The sequence below is a fragment of the Sinohyriopsis cumingii genome, chromosome 9, assembly GCF_028554795.1.
Source record: "Sinohyriopsis cumingii isolate HCF-2022 chromosome 9, ASM2855479v2, whole genome shotgun sequence".
NCBI classification, from domain to species: domain Eukaryota; kingdom Metazoa; phylum Mollusca; class Bivalvia; order Unionida; family Unionidae; genus Sinohyriopsis; species Sinohyriopsis cumingii.
Window position 1 is genome coordinate 85,898,456 of NC_142969.1, and position 15,079 is coordinate 85,913,534.

Below are 15,079 nucleotides of genomic sequence, written 5' to 3' on the forward strand. Positions count from 1 at the left end.
CTACAAAATGTAAACAAAAATAATATTTCAATATCGCCCGATTGTATTAGATACAAGCACTCCCAATGAAGGGAGATAACTCTGTCCTCTTAAAAAGAGCGATTAAAAAGTTGTCTAGCCTGTATTTTACAATAGTAATCGCTTATAAATAAAAGAAATTTTTATTTTTTCTCATCCTATCGCAAATAATCTATGCAAATCGGTATTTTCAAAGAATACAAAGGTATCTTACTTCTGAAGTATAACTATTGTAAGACAGATATTCAACGCCAATGACTTTATCATTGGACTAAGTCAATATATATAAGTCTGTCAGATAAAGATATGACCTGTATCTTACAAACAATTTTATTTTACTGACGAATAATGTTTATTTGTTGTTTTTCTTTAAGAAACATTATCCTTATTTTCTGAATCTGTCAGGTTTCTTGCTTGCTCTAGATTTTGTCAGCGATAATAATTAAAAAACATATACAAACAGTAAACAAGCCACGCCGGTTGCGTGAGCTACTTTTGGATTTCTAACTATTGGTTAGCTTATATAGAATATGACCCCTTTTAGCATTGGGGTCCGCCCCATACTCTAGCTTCAACAAACAAGTGGACCATCCTGCCATCTCACGACGTCGTGGATACTCTATTGCACTGCCAGGGGTTGATTATGGGGGTGCAACATAATTGAAACCAAGTGGGTTTTGGACTAAATTAATAAAAAAACACAATGTGTGTGAATGACGAGACTTCCGAATTGTAAGATAAGATGATGGCACAAAAGTAATAGATGAAACAATCTATGCAATACCCGACTCTCGCAAACACCCTACACACATTCACACAAGAAAGAAATACATTATATATTTAATATATATATATATATATATATATATATATATATATATATATATATATATAATGATAATGACAGGGATTGAGATGATGAAGACACAGTGCTAAAACTACCAATGATAATTATGACGACGGTTCAGATAACCGATATGCTATATAAAATGAAAGAAAAGAAAATTTCATAGTTCCGACCCACGCCGGGTGCACTCTAGTTCAACTTCCCATTTTGAATGAAAAAAAGAAAACACAAAATATTACAATTCCACTTTGGCTCAACTTCCCAGATTCATACTGGCTCAACCTCTCCCTTAACCATTTTCAGTCTGGATCAACTACACCCTCCACCAGTTTGAGTCTGGCTCAACTTTACTCTCCAGTAGTTTCAGTCTGGCTTATCTAAACTGTCCACCAGTTTCAGCCTGCCACAACAACACATCCCACCAATTTCAGTCTGGCGTAACAACACCTTCCACCACAGCAACTTGTCTATCAAACGTGGTTATTTTATGCATCGAAGCTTTATCAAATTGACGATAATAATAAAATAAATATGCCACGAACGCATAAATGTACAAGGGAATCAAAATTATTTAACAGTCGCCACTTACCCCTATGGTTGTGGGGCCCCGAGTGGCCGAGTGGTCTAAAGCGCTCTCCGTCACGGATCACTGCCATCTCACCTCTGTCTGCGTGGGTTCGAGTCTAGGGCTCGGCCAATGTGGATATGTGAGAAAGCTTGCCGGTAGCTTCTCGTGGGTCGGTGGTTCTTTCCGGGGTTTTCCCGGGTTCATCCTCCACCATTAATACTGGCCGCCATGTATAGCCTATCTTGTGCTGAAAAATGGTGTTAAACCCTATAACAACAACAACAATAACCCCTATGGTTGTAGTTTTGTGGTTCCATACTGACACTCTATGACAAGATCCAAGCGATGATGTACCGGTTGTAGTAACTATTTATACCATGTATAAAAAACAAGACGTTCAAGAACCAAGAAACATGGACATCACACTGGGAGCGACCTACAAAGGGATGTACTCATTCAGTAACTATATGTCATGGTTATAAAACAAGCTACTCTAGTTAACGCTGTACGCGTCGACAAAGTCAAATATACATTATCGTCGTTTAATGAAAAGCCGAATTATTTTCTTGCTTTGTTCCTTAACGGGGTGTGTGTGCACTTTGTTAAATGTAAGGAAGGCCCAATTTGTTGTTCTGGCCTTATAGCAAAGATTGTTGTAAATAGCTTGACATAAAGCTGTAAATATGCTACTATATGTACTGTGCCACCCTTAGAACTAAGATTGTATAAAATGATGTAAATAGTTTGATATATTTGTGCCGTCCTTAGAACTAAGATTGTATATAATGCTGTGAATATCTTAATACATACTGTGCCGTCCTTAGAGCTAAGATTTAGTATACTGTAAATATTTCGTATCGCCTTCAGGACCTGCTAGAATTTCGTTGGGCATTCCAAGGTTTCACACTGGGTTGTGCCGTCCTTAGATCTAATATTGTATATAATGCTGTAAATATGCTACTATAGTTAATAATATGTGTTGTTCCGTCCTTAGAACTAAGATTGTATATAATGCTTTGATTATACTACTATAGTTAAGCTTGTATATAATGCTGTAAATAGCTTGATATAATACTGCGAATATAATATAATGTGCTGTGTCAATATTTTTTAAAGATTTTAAAGAGATATTTATTATATAATGAATTTCGAAAATATTAATACTATTATTTATGAAATAAAATATTACATAAAAGTGGTATAAACATTTCTGATCCTGAGAAAATTATTTGTGACTTTGAATCATTACAATAACGAACATTTAAATATAAATAAATACTACTTTCAGAATAAAGATTCATTAAGCTTATTCAACAATCTATGTTATATTCCTTGGCGACAGTCAAAGATACAGAAATTGAACAATTCGTATCACTCGAACGCGCGTTTGAAAAAATTAGATCAGAATTATATCACGAATACGAAACAATGAAGATTGTGAATACGCGTACAAGACAATTGAAAATGATAATGTCTTCAGGTAACTCAGTTACTGGTGAAAGTGAAAATGAAAGCGTTGTTACCAGTGACTGTAGCGATTGTGAAAGCACTGTCAGTAACACAAAAAACAAAGTGACAGCAATAACAGATTCAAAAATGAAAGTGTTAACATCGAATAATCACGCGTGTAATGTTTTTTTATTCAGATCATATATTTTGTTATTTGTGAAAATATTATTATGCAATGTTTATTTTTTTCTGTTTTTCTATGAGAGATGTCTTATTTGAGTACTATTTACTCAAGCAAGTAATGAAATCTGACTGATTGCTACGATTTTGAGCACCATTTTCTCCAGGAAATTATGAAATCTGACTGATAATTACGATTTTGAGTACGATTTACCCCAGCAAGTTATGAAATCTGGACCAGAATCACAAAAATATGATTTTATAATATAATCATTTGCTATTTGTGAAATTATTAGTATGTACATTTTAATTTTGTCTGTTTTGGATGACTTATTGTTTTGAGTAACATTTACCCCATCAATCTTAAAAATTATGTGTAATATACCCATCAATTTGATCACATGTTTTGATAATCTGGACAATTATTTGTAATATTCCCGTCAATTTGATGAAATTGTTTGATAATCTGAAATGTTATGGGCAATATACCAGTCAAATCAGAGAAGTAAACCATTTATCTGAAATAATATTAATAACGCTAAAATGATTGAATATAAAATCATTAAAGAAATTGTTTGATAATCTGAAAAATTATGGGTAATATACCAATCAATTGATTAAATTAGATTTTTATTCTGAATCAGATTCAATGATTTATCATTGATATTTATTTTTATTCTGATGATAATATTTATTCAGAATCAGATAATAATATTTGTTTTAAACTGATCGAATCCAATACAAGAATATGTATAATTCAGAATTTGATCTATATCGCACACAATCGTAATAATATGTTCTCGCTGAAGCTTCTTTGACTGTTCCTGCGTAAGCAGAAACTTTTCATCGAAGTATTCATCAATAATTATATCAGTACCAAATTGTTATGTGTGTGGAGGTGTCAATATTGTTCTGACGGCATTTTCGAGTATACCTTTGTTATATACAAAAACTCTCACGTGTTGATACATTATATAATACCCATTGATTAAATCAAGGAATAATTGTTTGTGAATTATTAGGCTCAGAAACAGATTTTACAAAATCCTATACGAACGCCAATACAAATTTATATTAAAACTGCATATCGCCAATCAAGCTAATGTCGGTTCTGGTCAGTAAGGTTGAAATGTATCCGTGACAATAGTGGATTGTGACATCGTAGAAAAAAACTTGATTAATGGGTTCTAACACAATAAAAAAAATACAGGGGGTGCTTGAGGTGTAAATGTATATAAAATATACCCTTGTTGGGTCTGACTGGATTTTGCAAGATCTACTTGATAGCTGCCATTAATTGTTCTTCTGTAATTACGTATACGTCTAGGAATGATTGTTTAACTGTTGATATATTAACCTGGCTTAAATCTTGTATCGTTGAGATGATCAGCCGCTTTCTATCGTCGCTGTAATATTGTATGATGCTTGAAAATAAATTTTGCAGTTAATCGAGCACACGTTTGTGTTTTGATTTTGATGTCGTAGGAAAATCCATTAGCATTGTCTTCTACTAATTTGTCTTTAATAGTATTATTATCGTAATAAAATCTGGGTCTAATTATAGGATGCATAGTAAGATCAGACGCAACGAAAATAGATTCTATAGGACTACTTGGTTCCCATTTTCGATATTCTGGAAGTTCTAAAAATATTGTATTGTCCGTGGAGAAATCGACACGTTGTTGTCCTGGTGGTACTTGGCAGACAGGTGCTAGACAGATGCTATATCTGGCCATCGTAACACACGGATTGACGATTTATATATATAAATATATCTACGGTGTAATGTAGCGAATTTAATTATATCGCGGCTGATAATGTTGGTTCGTGAACATTGATAGCTATAATTCATCGTTGATTTGTTCGATTTGCCTGTAGGTATACTCTAAACATTCAAGAATGGTATTCCATCTTTTTATTTTTATACGAAAATACCAGTGAATAATTTGCATGCAAGCCACCGGATGAATTTAATTTAATATTTGCCTAACTATGATATACTTAATCGTATTAGTACTTGTACTAGTGCTATTTCTTTTGATGAAATCTCAGTTGAAAGATAAACGCTGAACTCAGGATTTGTTGACCTTGCTGATATCATCGCTGTTTTGTGACGTAGTTGTATTAGCGAAAATCTGTTGTAGTAATTACTGCGATGTCGACATTATTTATAACCCGTGACATTAAATCAGGATTCTATATCCCGATTTTATGAATCGGACGTAGATTCTGACAAAGTCATTTGTACTTTTGTGGCAAATCTTCTTCGTTTATGTGAACTCAGAATCTGATATTATTCCATCACTGAGACCTGATGATATCAACGAAGATAATTTGGAGCAGGATAGCGTCGCTGTATGGAACTTTATTGTATACTCATGGAGTTCATTTTCGTTATACGTATATATTTGTTGCGATACTATTAAGAATACCAGCTATTGGTGTTGCAGCTGAAAAGCAAATTGTTACAACTCCTGATGATGCCATTGTTATTGTTTATAGCAATACGCCGGTTCCAGCCATAACAGCGGACGCCGAATACACAATTATGTCAACGACAACTACACGTCTGCGATATTTTTTTCCCATTCTTTTACTGTATGCACGTCAACGACATTTTTTCAGTTTGGTTTGCCACTCACATACTTGATTGTATCTGTATTGTTGAACGTTGATTTGGGAGCTCGTTATGTTGTAAGTATGTGGTAATTTAACGACTAATTTAAGACACCAATAGTACAATAAACCTATTTTTTTCTTCGGGTTCCACAACAGTTATTTCAACATCGTTTGGCTCCAACATCACTAACATGTATTCAGAGGACATAGATATAGTAATTGGCGTAGTGCCAAGCACTGAAAATCTGTATATGCCGGTAACCTCAGCGCGATATATGATGGATGTAATAAGTGATGTTCAAAATGCTGATCCAGACGCTACTGTATTTATTACACTGTCGGGGACCTGTTTTGAAGTCAGAGAGTTCAATACCGATGAATGTTTACGTTCCAAAGAAAGCATCACAAAATTCCATTTATTTGTTTGCGAAAATGAATAAACGATTGTAGATGATTAGAGTATTCAGATCTAAATGTGGTCATTCCATCATTGATTGTCATTAACGAGCTCCTCATCGGAATGTTACTGTCATCGACGTATTTCTTCTTGAGTCTTGTTGTCCAAGACCAGTAGTTTTATTATTAGCGATATTGATATAAAAAGTAATTATATCACTTGCGGTTATTAAACGATCATTGATCTCAGTTCTGATTTTCCGAAATATCTACCATTCTAATTTAAGATCTGTTTAAAACAACGGCGGACAGCTATGCCGTCTACTTCTTTAGTCGTACACGACTTTCTGAGATGGTGTCAGCAACCTCGACACATCGTTGTGTACAGCAAGTGTTGGTAATGTTGAGTACCAGACGGGAGTGTTTTTCAGTTCGTCTACATATTTTAAATTTTCATTTGGTGGCGAAAACCCAAACTAATCGAAGCAAGCAATCCCACTTGGATCAATCGCGTACGCAACCCAATGAGTACCTTTTCTCGAGTTCTAATCGAGATCAGGATATCGATTTCAACATTGTTTGGTTGTTTGGGCAATTAAACACGCATAGAACACGACTGAAGTTGTTTATATTTAAACGTTTATCAGCATTGAGTAAATCGAAATCGGACATAGAAAGAATCCGCGAAGTGTCCCGGGAGAGTGGGAAGGTTTTTGGTAGTCCCAGACCCTTTCCCTTTCTTTTGGAAGTTTTTATTCTGTGTCCTGTTGCTTTCTTTAGCACCATCGCAGCAACAGTTCTAACAGCACCAAATGCAGATTATATTGAGACAGCTTGGGCTGCAGCGAATGTTAACGCTGGTATGGCTGCAAGAAGTTGAAATATACCACCCTTGTTAGCGACGTTTTGAATGGCAGTAGCAGAAAGATTAATTCATACGCCGGTCTTTAATCGTTTGGCGTCATTGAAATGCATGGGTTGACGTTCTGACAATGATAGTTTATTCGGACCACCTTTGATTTGATCTTTGTTTAGTGATATTTTTATTTCACTGTTCTCTTTGATAATGATTGTAGCTTTTTAATCTGACCAGGAGTCAGACTGACACTAACATGATTATATGACATTATAATATCATGAGCGATTTAATTACATATTCTTTAATGGGGGATCAATAACTCTCATTCGTCTACCAGCACCTTCAAGTAGCATTATTTTATCTGAGAGTATAACGGCGATTATTCTGTAATTAGCAAGAAATCCTCTGTTCATACGAGCTCGAACATGTATTTCAACGACTGATGGTCTAAATAAATCCAAGTGTTCCAGTGAGAAGTAATTAATAAAATGCACCGTTTTAAAATCTACCTGTGAAATTTGCAGAAAAAAAAATCAACATTTTGATTACGTCCCACGAATGTCATCAAACTATGATATACACGTGCTAAATACTTATTCTCAAAATTCAATAATATATCTTCGGATGGTAGTTCATGCTCATTTATTTTCAGTGAATCTTCAGTAATACGTCAAATATCATTATACTCCTTTTTGTGAAACACCTTTTGTGATGCTATATGCCATGTGAATAAACCATTATTGGTAATCTGAATACTATCTGTGGTAATCGTAAACCATGATAATGTTGATTTACCACCTGAGTTCATAAAAGAGAGCAGCCGTTGCTCTTCAGTGAGCGATGGTATCATTATCGGCATCCACAATGAAAGTTTTGTCTGTATTAATTTACCAACATCACCAGCAGTACCATCAGGGCGCCAGATTGCATCATCGTCAGTAGCCTTTTTTACAAGTACAACTGTATGACTGGCTCCGAAAATAACCTTTTTGACATTACTGCAAAATCCAAAGATGTGGACAGTGAAATTGCACCTGAAAATCTTCTACTTCCATATTTCAACATTGATTGACATGCTGATAATCGTAAGTTGAAATTTGGTTAGCACCATGAGCCATCAGTCACACATCAGCCTCAGCGTTATCGGCATTGTTTCTTGGTCGTCTTATATTGTACTGCATGCTATTAGGTCAGACGTATCTTTCACAGAAATCATTGATTGGCCAGCGGATCTTGAATAATCATCCTAATATCTTGCTATTCCCAATATCGTCGTGGCAACGTCGACGTCTTTCTGACTTAATTCAATATTTCTTCCGTCGATGATATGGGTAGCACTATTAAACAACGCCATGCTGCCATTATTAACAAAACTAACACTCCATATTCATTGGGATCTGTTGTTTTAAAGTTCACCTTCTACCTCAATAAATGCTTTAGCGGGTAAGTAATATCTGCTTCTATACTGAAGTTGCAGCTCAATTCGCCCACGCTGATTTGGCTTTTGTGCATTATAAGAATAATATTGATAACCACGCAAACATTTATCTTTGAAAATTGGAGCATCCATGTCAAATGCTGGATCAGATACACGTTTAAACATTTACTATAATTGCTATCGTCTGAAATGAAGACAATTTCCTGCAATCAGACTAGCGGTAATATATTTTTCGTTTCCAAACAGGAGTACACCAGCGAACTCTGCTAAAACAAATGCATTTTTATTTATTATTTTGCTGACATTTGAAGGCATAACTTCAGTGCTGGGTAAATTTATTGGCTGTGGCTGTCGTCGTATTAATCGTGCAATTATATTATTGATTGCTGAGAATGCTTAGCTGGCAACATAACCAACAACGCCAATACCTATATCACGAACAACGACAATAACTTTGATTTCTAGTTGCTTTGCAATCGGTAATGCTTTTGTGGCTATCCTTCAAAAAAGACCCCGAACAACATCGCCATGTCCGTCACCGTATATCGCTTTATATGTTTGTAATCGCGATTTACTACCCTGACCTGTACAGATCCAAGTTGAGCATTATGTATGATCATCTTATTTTATTGTCACTGATCTAATTACATACCCTCAATAAATACAATAATCATCAATGATTTCATCAATGAGGGACCGATAAATATTAATATCCATGATGCCGGCTGTAAATGATCTCTCTAGGCTGCTTCAATAATGATTTCTGAAGAATTATTACCTGGTCGTTTTCAGCCAATGAGGATTTCTAGCCTGTCTTAATCGGCAAGGACGTTGCTGGGGCATGGAGTATTAAGATCGCATTAGCACTTCTAGTGACACTGGGACCAGGATCGATATCAGAAAATTCTTCTTTATTACCTGATGCTGCTTCTGATTATCTTGTTTTCTGTTCTACTTCCTGTTAAAATTCAGAAAATATGTTATCATCCTTTTTGATAGAATGAAGATTAATAGCGATAATAAAAACATATTTAATCCAATTTTCTCGTTTCAGATATTTAACATATTTGGGTTTACGGATTTTTTTCTTTCATCGTATCCAAACGCGGCAATATTTACTATTTGTTCCGGATCCCTGATAGCGCTAATATCTTCAGGCGTAAATGTATCCATAAAATTAATTTTAGATTGAGGCTGAGGCTGAGGAGCCTGTGGCTAAGGAGGCAGTTCTGGTGGTTGTGGGTGTGTGGTTTTTCTGCAACCATGAACAATATTTATTTATTCCATCGATACATGAATTACATCTTATATCACTATATCTGGCCTGATCGACGTCATAGTATATTGGAAATATCCATGTGTACCACATTTTTTGATCCACAGGCTTATTAACGTACTCAGGTTCTAAAAACATCTCTCTTTTATCAAAACTTGCCGCTGAAATTTCAGATAATTGATCCAGGCTTTTAATACCACTTATGATGGCAATACTTTCGTCTCGAAATTTATTAATGACTTCAATTGTATCTTGTATTTGTTTTGGTTATGGTTCTAGTACACGATACTTTATATCACCTATTTCAGCGCAAGCTTGGTCAATGCCATCAAGTAATGTCCGCATTGGTTGAGCAGCAGCTATTTCACCTGGATGTTCTCGCAGAATCGTTTTTGTATTTTTAGTTTTTTTCTGCTATTTTTCCAGTTGCTTTAGCGGTTTGCTCCACCGTAGGAAGATGAACCTTCGTAGTCTTTGTAACAGATTCAAATAATTGTTCTGCACCCTCTGCAAATTCAACCCGGGACTACTGATGCTCTTGTAGTTCTTGTGTGAGAGAATAATGGACGGGGAGATATTTCTTAATTGACTCTAGTCGCTCTCGAGCTATTCTAATTGTGTGAGATTCCATTATTGATATAGTAATGATTTAATTATTCACACACTACAGCAGCTGGGAGGGTGACGACCAACAATGAGTGTCCGGGTAGGAAAACAAACACACAAAAGCACAAGCGTTAAAAATAAAGTAACCCAATAAAAGAACTGTCGGTCGGTTTGGTGTTATTGACCTTGTATTTTTCATTTTCGTAAGGAGCTTTTTTTTAATGGACTTTTCGAACCAATGGTCTGTTCACCCTCCTCGCTGCTATTTAAGATTTACATTTTTAACACTAGTATTACTGTTGGAAGGTAACAGGCACCTTTGATCAACTTCATTATAATTCGGAAGCAACTTGTAATGTGAAAACTGAAGTTAAATTAGCATAAACAATCTCAATAACAAATACCTCAATATTGTAGAAAAAAGCTCAATGGGTTAAAACAGAAAAAAGTTTGGTTCGAGCACTTAGTATAAATATTTGTATGTTTAGGTCGGGAAAGGGAAAACGATTTTGCTTCCAGCCCTTACGTTCGAATATTATACTTAAACTTCCTATATTTTACATTTGTTAATGTGTTGGCCACGAATCTAAACGCCTTAAGTTTCCTAATAAATGAAAGTTACTATATTTAAAACTTGACAAATGTATTGCTTTCAATACATGACCGTGATCTTGACCACTTAGAAAATAAGAGCCTTTATAATAGGTCTGTCTTGCTATGTTTCTCATTTTTCCATTTCTAGCAATCAGAAATAACGTGTCCATTATTTTTTACAATGGGCACACGTGGCTGACTTATCTACAGCGTGATCCACTGTTCATACGTGATTGTACATTAAATGTTGAGGATGTAACAGTTGTTTCCTTGTCTACGATAACATTATGTTTTGAAATTTTGCAGAGGTTTTCATAAAAGCATCCCAGGAACTTTACCATATAGCACATGTCTTTTAAAGAAACCCTAATTGTTAATTTGTGGCTCACACAAATCTTATTTATTAGCGAACTAAGTTAACTTTAAATAATATCAGATTACGATCGTGCTCAATTCGCCCGTCTCTTGTTAGTTATATTCGTAAACTATTTTGCAAGAACATAAATTAAGCTATGGTCAGGATCACGATGATCCAGTTAACAATGCAGCAATGCAGCCATGAAAGTTTATTTAGAACGAACGCCTCTTAAAAAAGACAATGTAAGCATTTTGTAATATGATTTACATTTATGTAAAACCGAAAATGGTATCTGTGGAATATTATTGGCAGTGTATTTTTTTTATCTGCTTATTTCTTTTGAATATATTGCTTAATATATTGTTGGGTTTTTTTTAGTTCACAACCGTTAATTTTAATCTGAAAGGGATCGTCCAAATTCTTAATAAATGATGTCATTTGTTTGCTTGGATATTATTACACTATTGGACTTCTATCAGGATGTAAATTTAACTGTTGGTTTCTTGATTGATCAATAACGGAGCTGTATTGGTAGAGTAAATGACATTTAATATTATTATATTATTTTAAATTTAGTATAAACCCATTTGTAACACACTGAATTCCTCAAGTCGCAAATATACTACACCGATGATATTTAAAGTTACGTTGCAGCTTTGACAACCCACGGAAACTTTGCACAAATAATCTGTGTTATGATTTGACCTTTCTTAACATACAGTGATAATTTATGAACAATCTAATCAGATTTGAAGAATGACTATGTTTTGAAGTATATATTCCTTATGTAATATAATGCAAGTTTAAACGACACTTATATCATTATATTTGGTTGGACCATCCAATAGCCTGGATCATTGTTTACAATTTTATTCGCAATTAACGTATTTGCTTCCGAATGAATCTTTCCTAAGATTTCATGATACGTTTAGAACAATCTAAAACATCCCGAAACATTACCCGGTTTTGTAGAATGTATACCTTATGTTTATTAGTACAAATTTATAATATACTTACAACATCAAATTTGGTTGGTTAAGACTTTCAGTATCATATTGTAAAAGCTGCAGTCTGATATGGATTATACGTGCAATATAATATTTCAATTTTTATATACTTCATTATTTTAATGTCGTGTTCGGGAATGACAGCAGTTTTGAATGCTCATTCTCCGTGACGTTTATGGATAAAATATAGCAGTTTATATAATATAGGATGACATTGTCCTAACATGACATCGTATTGTCTGGGAATTCAACATTAGAGCGCCATTCAGAGTGTGTGCAAGAATTTAATACGAGAGCGCAAACCTGCATGTCAATTGTATTTTGACATAAGAAAATGTATGGCAGAAACTGGCCACTAGCGTGAGTTTAAGATGATGACATGTAAGGTTGGAACTGTATGGGGACAAGCAGAAATGTTATTGTTGATGCGTTTACTTACTATCTTGCGCATTTTGATACATTATGCAACATACATCTTAATTATTCTAGAGGCGCAAAAGGTGTAAATCATCCTGTATGCAATTTCCCTAAACATCTAAACAAACACCTGCGAAATTACTCCACAATTATGAAAAATATATTTGTCCTTGATATCGGCTTTGTATCGATGTGCAGTGTATGATAGTTCAACTATTTGAGTGATTATTGTATCCAATGACCAAAAATGCCTTACGTTCATTAACTAAATGAAAAATTTAAATCAGGGATTATTAAGTGTAGTTTTCTGATTTGGAAATAGAATACTGACATTAGGCACAGCAAGGTAAAAATAATCCTATTGCAAGTGCACTTTCACATGTATAAAATTACTTTGTTCATTTATGTTTTGTGGTCATTATTATACATCATCTCATTTAATTATAATTATCTGATTATTTGATTTCGTCTTCCAGCTCTTATAATTAGATAAGATTTTCATTACTTTAACTTATCCAATAATATTTAATATTTTCCCTTGTTTGACTTTCGTAAAGGCACTAAATAATTACTAGAAATTAGTTTACCGTCAGTAACCATTGATATGCACTTATATAAATGAAGCAACAATGTACTTTTGAATTATCTACTTTTATACTGATCTTAATTATTTCATGAAAAAGAGATTCATTAAGATAAATCAGAATGACACGGTGAACGTATTCAAAATTAATTTAGGTCACAATTGTCACACTGGGTGAATATTTGCGAACGTCAGACATTTTTTGGTGATAAGATACAGGCAGATTCCATACAATTCGTCCGGTACCTATGCTATATTCAAGATATTAGAAAAACGGAAGTAAAACCTAATCATAGACGCATGTGGAGGCTATAATGGTTATGACGTAATATATGTTAATTGTTTTGTCGTGCGTCTCTAATTTATCAATTGGCTATGATGTTAAAGAAAGAAAAAAATTGATTTGACTTGGGGAGTAGTTAATACCAAAGAGCACAATTTTGGAATGATTTATTTTGTAATGAACCTAGGGTATTTGCTGTTGGCATTTATGACTCCGTATATTGCTTTGTATATGCATGTCTTCATTTACAGCTCTGTCAGCTTTTGTGACTATTTGTCGATTATGGTGAGTCGGTGTTGGCAATGTGTTTCTTAGCCCAAGTAATTAGCCAATTTCTAGGAGCCGAGGTAATGATTGACTTTCATTTTATTGATGTCACCGCAAAGTTTAATTCAGATGTTAATGACGATATCTCTCTTTGCCAGACGTGTTTGCGGGTACAAAGCAGGAATTAATTCCTTCAGGAAGGAACTTAACATTATATCAATTTCTTGTTTTGCAATTATTCCTCCTATATTGATTATTCATACAGTGTTAGCATGGTTTCTTACAAAAAATGTATAGTACGTTGGTCAAAATATGACATCACTCTCAATCGGAATTACACTATTTGATTGTACTCATATGTCCTTTTTTTCTTTCTTAGAATAGATTCTGAAACTCGCAATTGACCATAAAGTCTTATGTACAGATGTACAGGAGAAACATATTCTGCTAACTACTATTTTGCACTTTGCGTTATGTGTGCTTATTGCAATGAGCATCGTGGGTCACTAGGTCAGTACATAAGACGGCTTAGGAATATCACCAGCTTCAAATATGTGTTTATGATAGAGGTGTTCACTGTTAAAGAATATCAAGGTGTCAAGAGAGCTTTGGCGCCAGTGTACATCCACTCTCTTTGCATAAAGGTGGCCACAGTTTACAAAGCAAATTGAATCATGGTAATTTTAGAAATATTTACAACCTAGCTGTTCTTGTTTATTACGCGATTAAAATTATAAAGTGTAATTATATGCTGTAGGTCAATTGTATCCCAAGATCACAGTCTTGACTGTTAAGCCCTGGGATATTTGATGTAGCCTTTGAATATTATGATAATTGTTGATTTACAACTACAGACAGTCGTGCACTTGGACTTTGTGTACTTATATTTTTCTTGTTGTCCGGATAGATATATAGACTCAGGTTAGTCACTAAACTTTCGCATGTACCATCTGATGAAATCCAATATATCATGCTCGATAATACACCAGCCGGACATTAAATAAGCCTCGATTAGTTAGAAGCGTGTGAACAATTCTCAATTTCAGGCGGAGCACAAATGACAAAGACCTAGCAGCCTTGAAATCACGTAAACAGGAAAACATAGTTTGAGAAAAGGGGTATGTATTTTTATGTTCTTTAAAGACAAAAAAAATCAACATAAGAAAACAAACCAAAAAAAAAAGCAAAATACAGTAAAAAGTAACAGGAAACAGTAGCCAAGAAAGGAAATTGATTCTTATCATCTTCTATCAATATAGAAGATAGAACCCGTTGGAATCATATCGTCTTTTATGGTGACTTACGGAAACGTTT